Source organism: Dendrobates tinctorius, unplaced genomic scaffold, assembly GCF_039654945.1.
Source record: "Dendrobates tinctorius isolate UK_male_01 unplaced genomic scaffold, ASM3965494v1 ptg000040l, whole genome shotgun sequence".
Taxonomy (NCBI): Eukaryota; Metazoa; Chordata; class Amphibia; order Anura; family Dendrobatidae; genus Dendrobates; species Dendrobates tinctorius.
The window spans coordinates 27,993,175-28,005,030 of NW_027361708.1; the positions used below are offsets into that span (position 1 = coordinate 27,993,175).

At 39.9% G+C, this 11,856-nt stretch overlaps 1 long non-coding RNA gene across 1 annotated transcript; it reads left to right on the top strand.

Moving 5' to 3' along the window:
* Positions 1–6,801: 6,801 nt before the first annotated feature.
* LOC141088757 (uncharacterized) lies at positions 6,802–11,636 on the top strand. Its single transcript, XR_012232051.1, has 5 exons — positions 6,802–6,922; positions 7,158–7,214; positions 10,335–10,356; positions 11,290–11,308; positions 11,565–11,636. It is a non-coding gene; the product is annotated as an uncharacterized lncRNA (long non-coding RNA).
* Positions 11,637–11,856: the final 220 nt, after the last annotated feature.

Consider the following 11,856-nt stretch of genomic DNA (forward strand, 5'->3'; position numbering starts at 1 on the left):
ATGTGGCTTGTGTGTGTATATAGTATGTGGCTTGTATGTGTGTATATAGTATGTGGTGTGTGTATATAGTATGTGGCTTGTGTGTGTATATAGTATGTTGCGTGTGTATATAGTATGTGGCTTGTGTGTGTATATAGTATGTGGCTTGTGTGTGTATATAGTATGCGGCTTGTGTGTTTATATACTGTAGTATGTGGTGTGTGTATATATTACCGTATGCGGCTTGTGTGTGTATATAGTATGTGGCTTGTGTGTTTATATAGTATGCGGCTTGTGTGTTTATATACTGTAGTATGTGGTGTGTGTATATATTACCGTATGTGGCTTGTGTGTCAATACAGTATGTGGCTTGTGTGTGTATATAGTATGTGGCATGTGTGTGTATATACTGTGGTGTGTGTATATATTACCGTATGCGGCTTGTGTGTGTATTTAGTATGTGGCTTGTGTGTGAATATAGTATGTGGTGTGTGTATATATTATGTGGCTTGTGTGTATATATAGTATGTGGCTTGTGTGTTAATACAGTATGTGGCTTGTGTGTATATAGTATGTGGCTAGTGTGTGTATATAGTATGTGGCTTTTGTGTGTATATAGTATGTGGCTTGTGTGTATATATTATGTGGCTTGTGTGTGTATATAGTATGTGGCTTGTGTGTGTATATAGTATGCGGCTTGTGTGTGTATATAGTATGTGGCTTGTCTGTGTATATAGTATGTGGCTTGTGTGTGTGTATATAGTATGTGGTGTGTGTATAATGTGGCTTGTGTGTATATATAGTATGGTGTGGTGTGTATATAATATGTGGCTTGTGTGTGTATATAGTATGTGGCTTGTGTGTGTGTATATAGTATGTAGCTTGGGTGTATATATTATGTGGCTTGTGTGTGTATATAGTATGTGGCTTGTGTGTGTATATAGTTTGCGGCTTGTGTGTGTATATAGTATGTGGCTTGTGTGTGTATATAGTATGCGGCTTGTGTGTGTATATAGTATGCGGCTTGTGTGTGTATATATGTGGCTTGTGTGTATATAGTATTTGGTGTGTGTATATATTATGTGGCTTGTGTGTATGTATAGTATGGTGTGGTGTGTATATTTTATGTGGCTTGTGTGTGTATATAGTGTGTGGCTTGTGTGTGTGTATAATATGTTAATATGTGGTGTGTATATATTATGTGGCTTGTGTGTATATAGTATGGTGTGGTGTGTATATAGTATGTGACTTGTGTGTATATAGTATGTGGCTTGTGTGTATATAGTATGGTGTGGTGTGTATATAGTATGTGGCTTCTGTGTGTATATAATATGTGGCTTGTGTGTGTATATAGTGTGTGGCTTGTGTGTGTGTGTATATAGTATGTGGTGTGTGTATATATTATGTGGCTTGTGTGTGTATATAGTATGTGGTGTGTGTATATATTATGTGGCTTGTGTGTGTGTATATAGTATGTGGCTTGTGTGTATATATAGTATGGTGTGGTGTGTATATAGTATGTGGCTTGTGTGTGTATATAGTATGTTGCGTGTGTATATAGTATGTGGCTTGTGCGTGTGTATATAGTATGTAGCTTGTGTGTATATAGTATGTGGCTTGTGTGTGTATATAGTATGTTGCGTGTGTATATAGTATGTGGCTTGTGTGTGTATATAGTATGTAGCTTGTGTGTATATAGTATGTGGCTTGTGTGTGTATATAGCATGTGGCTTGTGTGTGTATATAGTATGCGGCTTGTGTGTGTATATAGTATGCGGCTTGTGTGTGTATATAGTATGTGGCATGTGTGTATATAGTATGTGGTGTGTGTATATATTATGTGGCTTGTGTGTATATATAGTATGGTGTGGTGTGTATATAGTATGTGGCTTGTGTGTGTATATAGTGTGTGGCTTGTGTGTGTATATAATATGTGGTGTGTATATATTATGTGGCTTGTGTGTATATAGTATGTGGCTTGTGTGAATATAGTATGGTGTGGTGTGTATATAGTATGTGGCTTCTGTGTGTATATAGTATGTGGCTTGTGTGTGTATATAGTATGTGGCTTGTGTGTGTGTATATAGTATGCGGTGTGTGTATATATTATGTGGCTTGTGTGTATATATAGTATGGTGTGGTGTGTATATAGTATGTGGCTTGTGTGAATATAGTATGGTGTGGTGTGTATATAGTATGTGGCTTCTGTGTGTATATAGTATGTGGATTGTGTGTGTATATAGTATGTGGCTTGTGTGTGTGTATATAGTATGTGGTGTGTGTATATATTATGTGGCTTGTGTGTTTATAGTATGGTGTGGTGTGTATATAGTATGTGGCTTGTGTTTATATAGTATGAGGCTTGTGTGAATATAGTATGGTGTGGTGTGTATATAGTATGTGGCTTGTGTGTGTATATAGTATGTGGCTTGTGTGTGTATATAGTATGTGGCTTGTATGTGTGTATATAGTATGTGGTGTGTGTATATAGTATGTGGCTTGTGTGTGTATATAGTATGTGGCTTGTGTGTGTATATAGTATGCGGCTTGTGTGTGTATATAGTATGTGGCTTGTGTGTTTATATAGTATGCGGCTTGTGTGTGTATATAGTATGCGGCTTGTGTGTGTATATAGTATGCGGCTTGTGTGTGTATATAGTATGCGGCTTGTGTGTGTATATAGTATGTGGCTTGTGTGTATATATAGTATGGTGTGGTGTGTATATAGTATGTGGCTTGTGTGTATATAGTGTGTGGCTTGTGTGTGTATATAATATGCGGCTTGTGTGTGTATATAGTATGCGGCTTGTGTGTGTATATAGTATGCGGCTTGTGTGTGTATATAGTATGTGGCTTGTGTGTATATATAGTATGGTGTGGTGTGTATATAGTATGTGGCTTGTGTGTATATAGTGTGTGGCTTGTGTGTGTATATAGTATGCGGCTTGTGTGTGTATATAGTATGCGGCTTGTGTGTGTATATATTATGTGGCTTGTGTGTGTATATAGTATGGTGTGGTGTGTATGTAGTATGTGGCTTGTGTGTGTATATAGTATGTGGCTTGTGTGTATATAGTATGTGGCTTGTGTGTATATAGTATGTGGCTTGTGTGTGTATATAGTATGTGGCTTGTGTGTATATAGTATGTGGCTTCTGTGTGTATATAGTATGTGGCTTGTGTGTGTATATAGTGTCTTGCTTGTGTCTGTGTATATATTATGTGGCTTGTGTGTGTATATAGTATGTGGCTTGTTTGTATATAGTATGGTGTGGTGTGTATATAGTATGTGGCTTGTGTGTATATATAGTATGTGGCTTGTGTGTGTATATAGTGTGTGGCTTGTGTGTGTGTATATAGTATGTGGTGTGTGTATATAGTATGTGGCTGGTGTGTGTATATAGTATGTGGCTTGTGTGTGTATATAGTATGTGATGTGTGTATATAGTATGTGGCTGGTGTGTGTATATATTATGTGGCTTGTGTGTGTATATAGTGTGTGGTGTGTATATATTACCGTATGTGGCTTGTGGGTGTATATAGTATGTGGCTTGTGTGTGTGTATAGTATGTGGCTTGTGTGTGTATATACTGTAGTATGTGGTGTGTATATATTACCGTATGTGGCTTGTGTGTGTATATAGTATGTGATGTGTGTATATAGTATGTGGCTTGTATGTGTATATAGTATGTGGCTTGTGTGTGTATATAGTATGCCGCTTGTGTGTGTATATAGTATGCGGCTTGTGTGTGTATATATGTGGCTTGTGTGTATATAGTATTTGGTGTGTGTATATATTATGTGGCTTGTGTGTATATATAGTATGGTGTGGTGTGTATATATTATGTGACTTGTGTGTGTATATAGTGTATGGCTTGTGTGTGTGTTTAATATGTGGTGTGTATATATTATGTGGCTTGTGTGTGTATATAGTATGGTGTGGTGTGTATATAGTATGTGGCTTGTGTGTATATAGTATGTGGCTTGTGTGTATATAGTATGGTGTGGTGTGTATATAGTATGTGGCTTCTGTGTGTATATAATATGTGGCTTGTGTGTGTATATAGTATGTGGCTTGTGTGTATATATAGTATGTAGCTTGTGTGTGTATATAGTATGTGGTGTGTGTATATATTATGTGGCTTGTGTGTGTATATAGTATGTGGTGTGTGTATATATTATGTGGCTTGTGTGTGTGTATATATTATGTGGCTTGTGTGTATATATAGTATGGTGTGGTGTGTATATAGTATGTGGCTTGTGTGTGTGTATATAGTATGTGGCTTGTGTGTGTATATAGTATGTTGCGTGTGTATATAGTATGTGGCTTGTGTGTGTGTATATAGTATGTAGCTTGTGTGTATATAGTATGTGGCTTGTGTGTGTATATAGTATGTGGCTTGTGTGTGTATATAGTATGCGGCTTGTGTGTGTATATAGCATGTGGCTTGAGTGTGTATATAGTATGCGGCTTGTGTGTGTATATAGTATGTGGCTTGTGTGTATATAGTATGTGGTGTGTGTATATATTATGTGGCTTGTGTATATAGTATGTGGCTTGTGTGTGTATATAGTGTGTGGCTTGTGTGTATATAATATGTGGTGTGTATATATTATGTGGCTTGTGTGTGTATATAGTATGGTGTGGTGTGTGTATATAGTATGTGGCTTGTGTGTATATAGTATGTGGCTTGTGTGAATATAGTATGGTGTGGTGCGTATATAGTATGTGGCTTCTGTGTGTATATAGTGTGTGGCTTGTGTGAATATAGTATGGTGTGGTGTGTATATAGTATGTGGCTTGTGTGTGTATATAGTATGCGGCTTGTGTGTATATAGTATGTGGCTTGTGTGAATATAGTATGGTGTGGTGTGTATATAGTATGTGGCTTGTGTGTGTATATAGTATGTGGCTTGTGTGAATATAGTATGGTGTGGTGTGCATATAGTATGTGGCTTGTGTGTGTATATAGTATGCGGCTTGTGTGTGTATATAGTATGCGGCTTGTGTGTGTATATAGTATGTGGTGTGTGTATATATTATGTGGCTTGTGTGTATATATAGTATGGTGTGGTGTGTATATAGTATGTGGCTTGTGTGAATATAGTATGGTGTGGTGTGTATATAGTATGTGGCTTGTGTGTGTATATAGTATGTGGCTTGTGTGTATATAATATGTGGTGTGTATATATTATGTGGCTTGTGTGTATATATAGTATGGTGTGGTGTGTATATAGTATGTGGCTTGTGTGTATATAGTATGTGGCTTGTGTGTGTATATAGTATGTGGTGTGTGTATATATTATGTGGCTTGTGTGTATATATAGTATGGTGTGGTGTGTATATAGTATGTGGCTTGTGTGAATATAGTATGGTGTGGTGTGTATATAGTATGTGGCTTGTGTGTATATATAGTATGGTGTGGTGTGTATATAGTATGTGGTGCGTGTATATAGTATGTGGCTTGTGTGTGTATATAGTATGCGGCTTGTGTGTGTATATAGTATGCGGCTTGTGTGTGTATATAGTATGTGGTGTGTGTATATATTATGTGGCTTGTGTGTATATATTATGTGGCTTGTGTGTATATATAGTATGTGGCTTGTGTGTATATAGTATGCGGCTTGTGTGTGTATATAGTATGTGGCTTGTGTGTATATACTGTAGTATGTGGCTTGTGTGTGTATATAGTATGTGGTGCGTGTATATAGTATGTGACTTGTGTCTGTATATAGTATGTGGTGCGTGTATATAGTATGTGGCTTGTGTGTGTATATAGTATGTGGCTTGTGTGTATATAGTATGTGACTTGTGTGTGTATATAGTATGTGGTGTGTGTATATAGTATGTGGCTTGTGTGTATATACTGTAGTATGTGGCTTGTGTGTGTATATACTGTAGTATGTGGTGTGTGTATATATTACCGTATGTGGCTTGTGTGTGTATATAGTATGTGGTGTGCATTGACACATGACGCTGCGCACCGTCCGTACAGGACAGCCTATAGAAGGCCGGGATCACACATGGGAGATACTCGGACGAGTGTCACATCTTAATACCCGGCCCTCAGGAGCAGAGCGTGCAGCTGTTTGTATTTCTATGCAGTCGCACGCTCCGCTCCCGATTGCCGCAGGCAGTGCCGGGTATTACGATACGAGACTCGTCCGAGTTTCTCGCATGTGTGATCCCGGCCTAACGCTGGCTTCTGGAATACCCTGCGACATATTTGAGAAAGATTCTTTGAATAGAAACATCAATCCCTTGTCCCAATCAAGAAGCAATTTCTTCCTTTTGAATACCTGACTTATTCCTATGTAAATATATAAAAATCAGCCCTTTTGCTTGAACTGAATTGAGTGTGCAGTGAATAATTCCAGGACAGAGGAGCAGCGTCATGTAAAGGAGCAGTGAGGGACCGGCAGCCGCTAAGGCCGGACAGAGCCCTGACTTCAACCCCATCCAACACCTTTGGGATGAACAAGAATGGAGATTGCTAGCCGGGACCACCCATCCAGCATCAGTGTCTACTGTCACAAATGCTATTGTGAATGAAGGGGCAAAAATCCCCACAGACACCTCCAAAATCTTGTAGAAAAAGACAATCTCCACATTACTGCCTAGGAATTTAGAATGAGATGTTATAAAATTCTGTATCCCTACACTTATATGGTGTATAAGTATAATAACAATATAAAAAAGATTATAAGATGCGTCTTCGGATATGTGTTCATGTGTGTGTGGGGGAGCGGGGTGTTGTTTTCTATAATTTGCTGTATCAAATTATTTACATATATTTATAAATGCTCCAATACTTTATTATACAGGATTATACTGTCCTCTCATTGGCTGCAAGGACATTCTAGAATGCTGTGACCTCACAAGGTCGGCGCTATGGGCAACCGCTCTCCCGGAACTCCTTTGAGGGCTACAGTAGACGAGGAGAGTGAGTATGCGTGTCTTATGCTCCTGCCCTGACCTTATTATTTCCCATTTCCTAGCTATATAAGTTTCTGATTTCTTGTAATAAGTTTCCCCTATTTCCCAATTCTCATGCCCCGTACATTTTTAAACAGAAAACCTTATATTTGTTAATTAGTTACAGCAATATTTACCATTGATAAAATTGGCATTGGAGATTAGTCTATTTATAAGGAAACTTATCTATTTGTCCTATTCAGGATTGTGCGATTATTTCTACTAGAGAAATGGCGAGCAAAAATGAGAGACCAATCTATGTAAGTTCCAAATAAGAAAAGTCATGTAATTCAGATTAGTGACTGTAACGCTGTCTCTATATGTGTATATAATAATGAATGTCTGATGTCTGTTCTTCATGCACAGGCAATGCCTGGACCAATCAGATTGGTATGATTACAACGATAGCAAAATCGCTTTTTTTTTTTTTTTTTTTAAGTGTTGAAAAAAAATTCCTATATTCGCAAAAGAGCAAAAATTCACTTGAGTCGTCATTTTTGAATATCCGTTACATTGTTGTTTTTTGGTCGATGGAGCTGGGCAAGGGCTTGTTTTTTTGCCTGGTGACCTGATGTTTATATTGATAATATTTTGGGGTAGTTATGGTGCTTTGATTGCTGTTATGTATTTTTTGGTGGAGTTGTAGCAAACAAAAACTTGCAATTTTGGCATTTTGATTTTTTTTATGCTTTGCAGTTTCTATAGATTGGGTCAATTAATTTTATATTTCCATAGATTGGACTTTTCTGGACAGGTTGATACCAAATACAGTATGTGTATTTTGTATTTTTTCTTCCTTTAATATTAACTGGAGGAAAGGGGGTTGATTTGAATTTTTTTTCCTTTTAAAGTGAACCTGTCATGTCCTTTTTCGCATGTAAACTGTCCCCAGTGCATTATTAGTAATGCAATATGTGTCACTAACATGTTTTTTCATTAAAAACGGCGCTGTAATGATGTCCGAAAAGCACTTTATATGGTTAGATTGTACCTGCTCAATTAGTCATAGGGGTGTGCTTCATTTTATTCAGTCATGGTTGTCGCCGCCCACGCAATCTGAATGATGCTCCCGGAGTTGCGCTGACGTCACTCAAATCCACTTTGAAAAATCCCGAGCTTGCGCAGTTTATAGTAGAGCAGCGCTTATGCAGCGTTGATCATCGACTTGCGCATGTGCCATGACGAGCGGCTCCCTGCGCTTAAGCCTTAATATAACATAATGTGCATAAGCCGATCCCATCACCAGCTGATGCAAATCTGCGCACAGACGCCGATCATTCCGGCAGTGTACGCTTCCTGGCTTCAGAGACGCACACTGTGCATGACCGGAAGACCGGCAATGTGGCGGCTCATGCAAATTATGTTATCAAGCCCATAGGGGTGTGATGACATGGAAAGATGGCTGAGTAGCCTGGGGAACTAACGCCCCACCGACTAATCAAAGCCCTCAATAGTATAGCAAAAGTGGAGGTTACACATGATTTTTTAAAGCATTTATTTAACCCCTTCCCAACATTGGAAGTATCCATATGACATGGTTGGCTGGTACTTACCGACCTTTGACGGATGGATAAGTCATGGCGGTCTTCTGAGAACAGCGGCTGTGAGCGCACCATAGCTGATTCTGACAGCTGACACCCGGCACTCAGTGCAGGATCAGTGATCGCACCGCTCCAAGCACTTTATCCCACTATACCCTATATCGATCACAGTATTTAGCAGGCATGCAGAGAGAGGGAGCCTCCTCTGCTCTTTGATCAGCGCCCCGTTGCCATGGTGATCTGATGTCATCATGACGATATCAGGTCACCAGAGCTAGCAAACTAGCCACTTCAAGCTCAGAGCTTGGTGCAGCAAGTTGGTCTGCCAGTGCAGCGCTGAGAGTTTGTAAAGCATGGCAAAGCTCCTGCATCCCCATGCTTTACAAGTGATCAGACTGCAAAAAGTGAAAGTCCCATAGTAAGACAAAGTAGAAAAAGTGAATTTTTTTGTAAAAATATATAATATATATATATAAAAGAACAAAATAATTTGAAAACAAATATATATATTAAACCCATAAATAAATATTTTTATTAAAAAAATAAATAAAAAGCACATGCATTTGCTATCGGCGCGTCCGGAACGACCCGCTCTATAAAAATGTCCCACTAGTTTAACCCCTTTAGTGAAAACTAAAAAAAAAAAAAAGAACAATGCGTTATTATCATACTTGAGAACAAAAAGTGGAATAAAATGAAGTGTTCACTTTCTTCTTAGTGTGTGTGTTAATTAACCCTTCAATAACTCTAGGATTAGTAATGGATAGGTGTCTTATTGACAACTCTCCATTACTAAGCCGGGTTTAATGTCACCTTACAATAGCAAGGTGGCATTAACCCCTTATTAACCCCACTTGCCATCACTACAGGGAAGAACCCGACAAAGCTCCAGAATAGGAGCATGTAATAGACATTTCTGGGCAGCTGCAGGCTGCTCTTTTTAGGCTGGGGGGCCAAGATCAATGGCCCCTTACCAGCCTGAGAATAGCAGCCCCCAGCGTCGGGTTTTCATTCATTCTTCTCTCCTGCTCGCTATTGCCAGCAGAGCAGGAGAGAAGAATGACAGCCGCGTTCAGCACCAGCTGCCAGGGAACAGCGCTTACTGTAGCGCTTCTTCCCCGGCGGCCATCCGTGTGGTCCTGATGCGGCACACGTGCGGCACATGGTTGCCACACGTGCGCTACACGGATGTACCACGTATCCACACAGACACGGATAGCTCCTGGAACGTTTTTTCCGGTACCAGAATTATCTGGACGTGTGAGACTGCCCTGACAGCGGTCAGAATTGTAATGGTGAAAACAGGCTTGGGAGCTGAAGGAGTTAACTGAATTATACACAGGGCTGGTTAGGCATAGAGTTTAATCACCCATAGCTCAATGCTGCTGGATTGGAGGGCATGGGGGGCCTGATAGGGTCCCTTTAGAGCAGATGTAGTAATGCAGCTATAGCAGTTTGCCCTCATTTTTAAACCCAAATAAATATGTACATAATGGGCGCAGCGACAGAGAGTCATAATACACAACTAATGTAGAAATATATTCCACATATCTTAGACTTGGAAAAGTGGAAAATAAAGTCTGATGCCACCCGGAGTTGTCAGCAGATGCCGGGTCACATACCAGGCGTGCTGTTTATGGACTGTATGAATGCTGCATGGGGCACGGACTGACGCTCTGCTCATAGACTGCGCTAGTATTAATAAATCTATCTTGTGTGATAATGTAGTCTGTTCATTATCCAGTGTAATGGAAGCCTATGAGTATGTTATGTACAGGACAATGTAAGAAGCTGGAATATTTCATGGACTTTTTATACTTCTCTGTTTTACTTTTACAGCCTGCAGTGATTAACATCCCATGTAAGTATTCACATTCTCACAAGCATTTATAGCATTTATACCTCTCCATGCCCACTGCTCCGGTATGTGCAGGGTGGGGACTGAGGCTTTCTACAGCAGGCGCGATCCAGTGACGTAATGGCGCCTGCTGAGCCTCAGACACACAGGGGCAGGCGAAGGGTGGAACAAGAAGCCGATGGTAAAATTATGATGACAGTTGGGGTGATGGGGAACAGAGCCAGCACTCCTCAGGACTCACGGCCGTGTGGTCCCCCGCTATTGATGTAACACCCCTGCACTCCAGTAGTTGACTGTACGGCCAGGATCACACATGTGAGAAACTTGGCCGAGTCTCGCACGTTAGTACCCGGCACTACCACCGCCACTCGAAGTGCAGAGTGTGGCTGCATAGCAATACATGCAGTCGCACACTCCACTCCTGAGTGCCGTCGGTAGTGCCAGGTATTAACATGCGAGACTCGGCCGTGTTTCTCGCATTTGTGATCCCGGCTTATAGCCGAAACCTGGATGCCAGATCAGATCTGATTGTAAGGAAATCTCTGTACAATGACTTTGTACAGGAAGGGCTCAGTCACTTGGCTGTTTATGTATCAGGTGTGCTCTCAGTATTTTTCACTGCCCCTTATATTCTATGGCGCTAGTAATATGTCAGCAGTGGGGAGAATTGTGGATCACACTCAGCCATTGACCAAATACTAGGAGAAACTTGGGAAATTGCATACAAGAGAAATGACATACTGATGGTAAAAATGGACACATGGACTAAAAAAGGATAAAAATCGGACATAGCGCACTGATGAAAATTAGTTTGGTTTTGTGCAGATGAGAAAAACAATGACTTGTGAATACGGCCCAAAAATAAGTCGTCCGCTGCAACTGACTGTTATTAACGACTTCAATAAATCTAATTGTAAACTGTTGTTTGCTTTTCAGCTGAAGGTGTAAATCGCAGGTAAGAGTCTTTCTCCTCATTTTACAGTGTGTGGTGCGCATGTGCCACCTCAGCTCCATCCTACAGGGGCATCTCAGGGATGGAGGGTCCGGCGGACGGACCCCCAGCAATCAGCAGCTTATGCCCTATACTGTGGATTGGGGATGAATAAGTGGGAACATCTTTTTTAATAGTTCGCATCAATTGCTAGTGTTACCATAACTTGTAGTTAAACCCTTACCTAATCTATACATTGATGTGTTTCCTTGTACTATAGGATGGACGTCACAGGATTACATAAAATAATAATACAGAAGAGCAGAGATATTGAAAAGAAGATCACAACTTTGTAAGTGATAATAATGTACGATCTAATATAAACCAACCTTCTGGATTCCATAATGATAGAGATGATTCCTTATCTCTGACGACTGATTCATTATATTCTAGTAGAAAAATATTTAGGATTGAGAGTTCTCAGTGGTTGATACCTTTAAATGGCTAACTGAAAAGATGGTGACACATTGCAAGCTTTCCCGACTGCTCAGGTCTCTTCATCAGGCATTGAC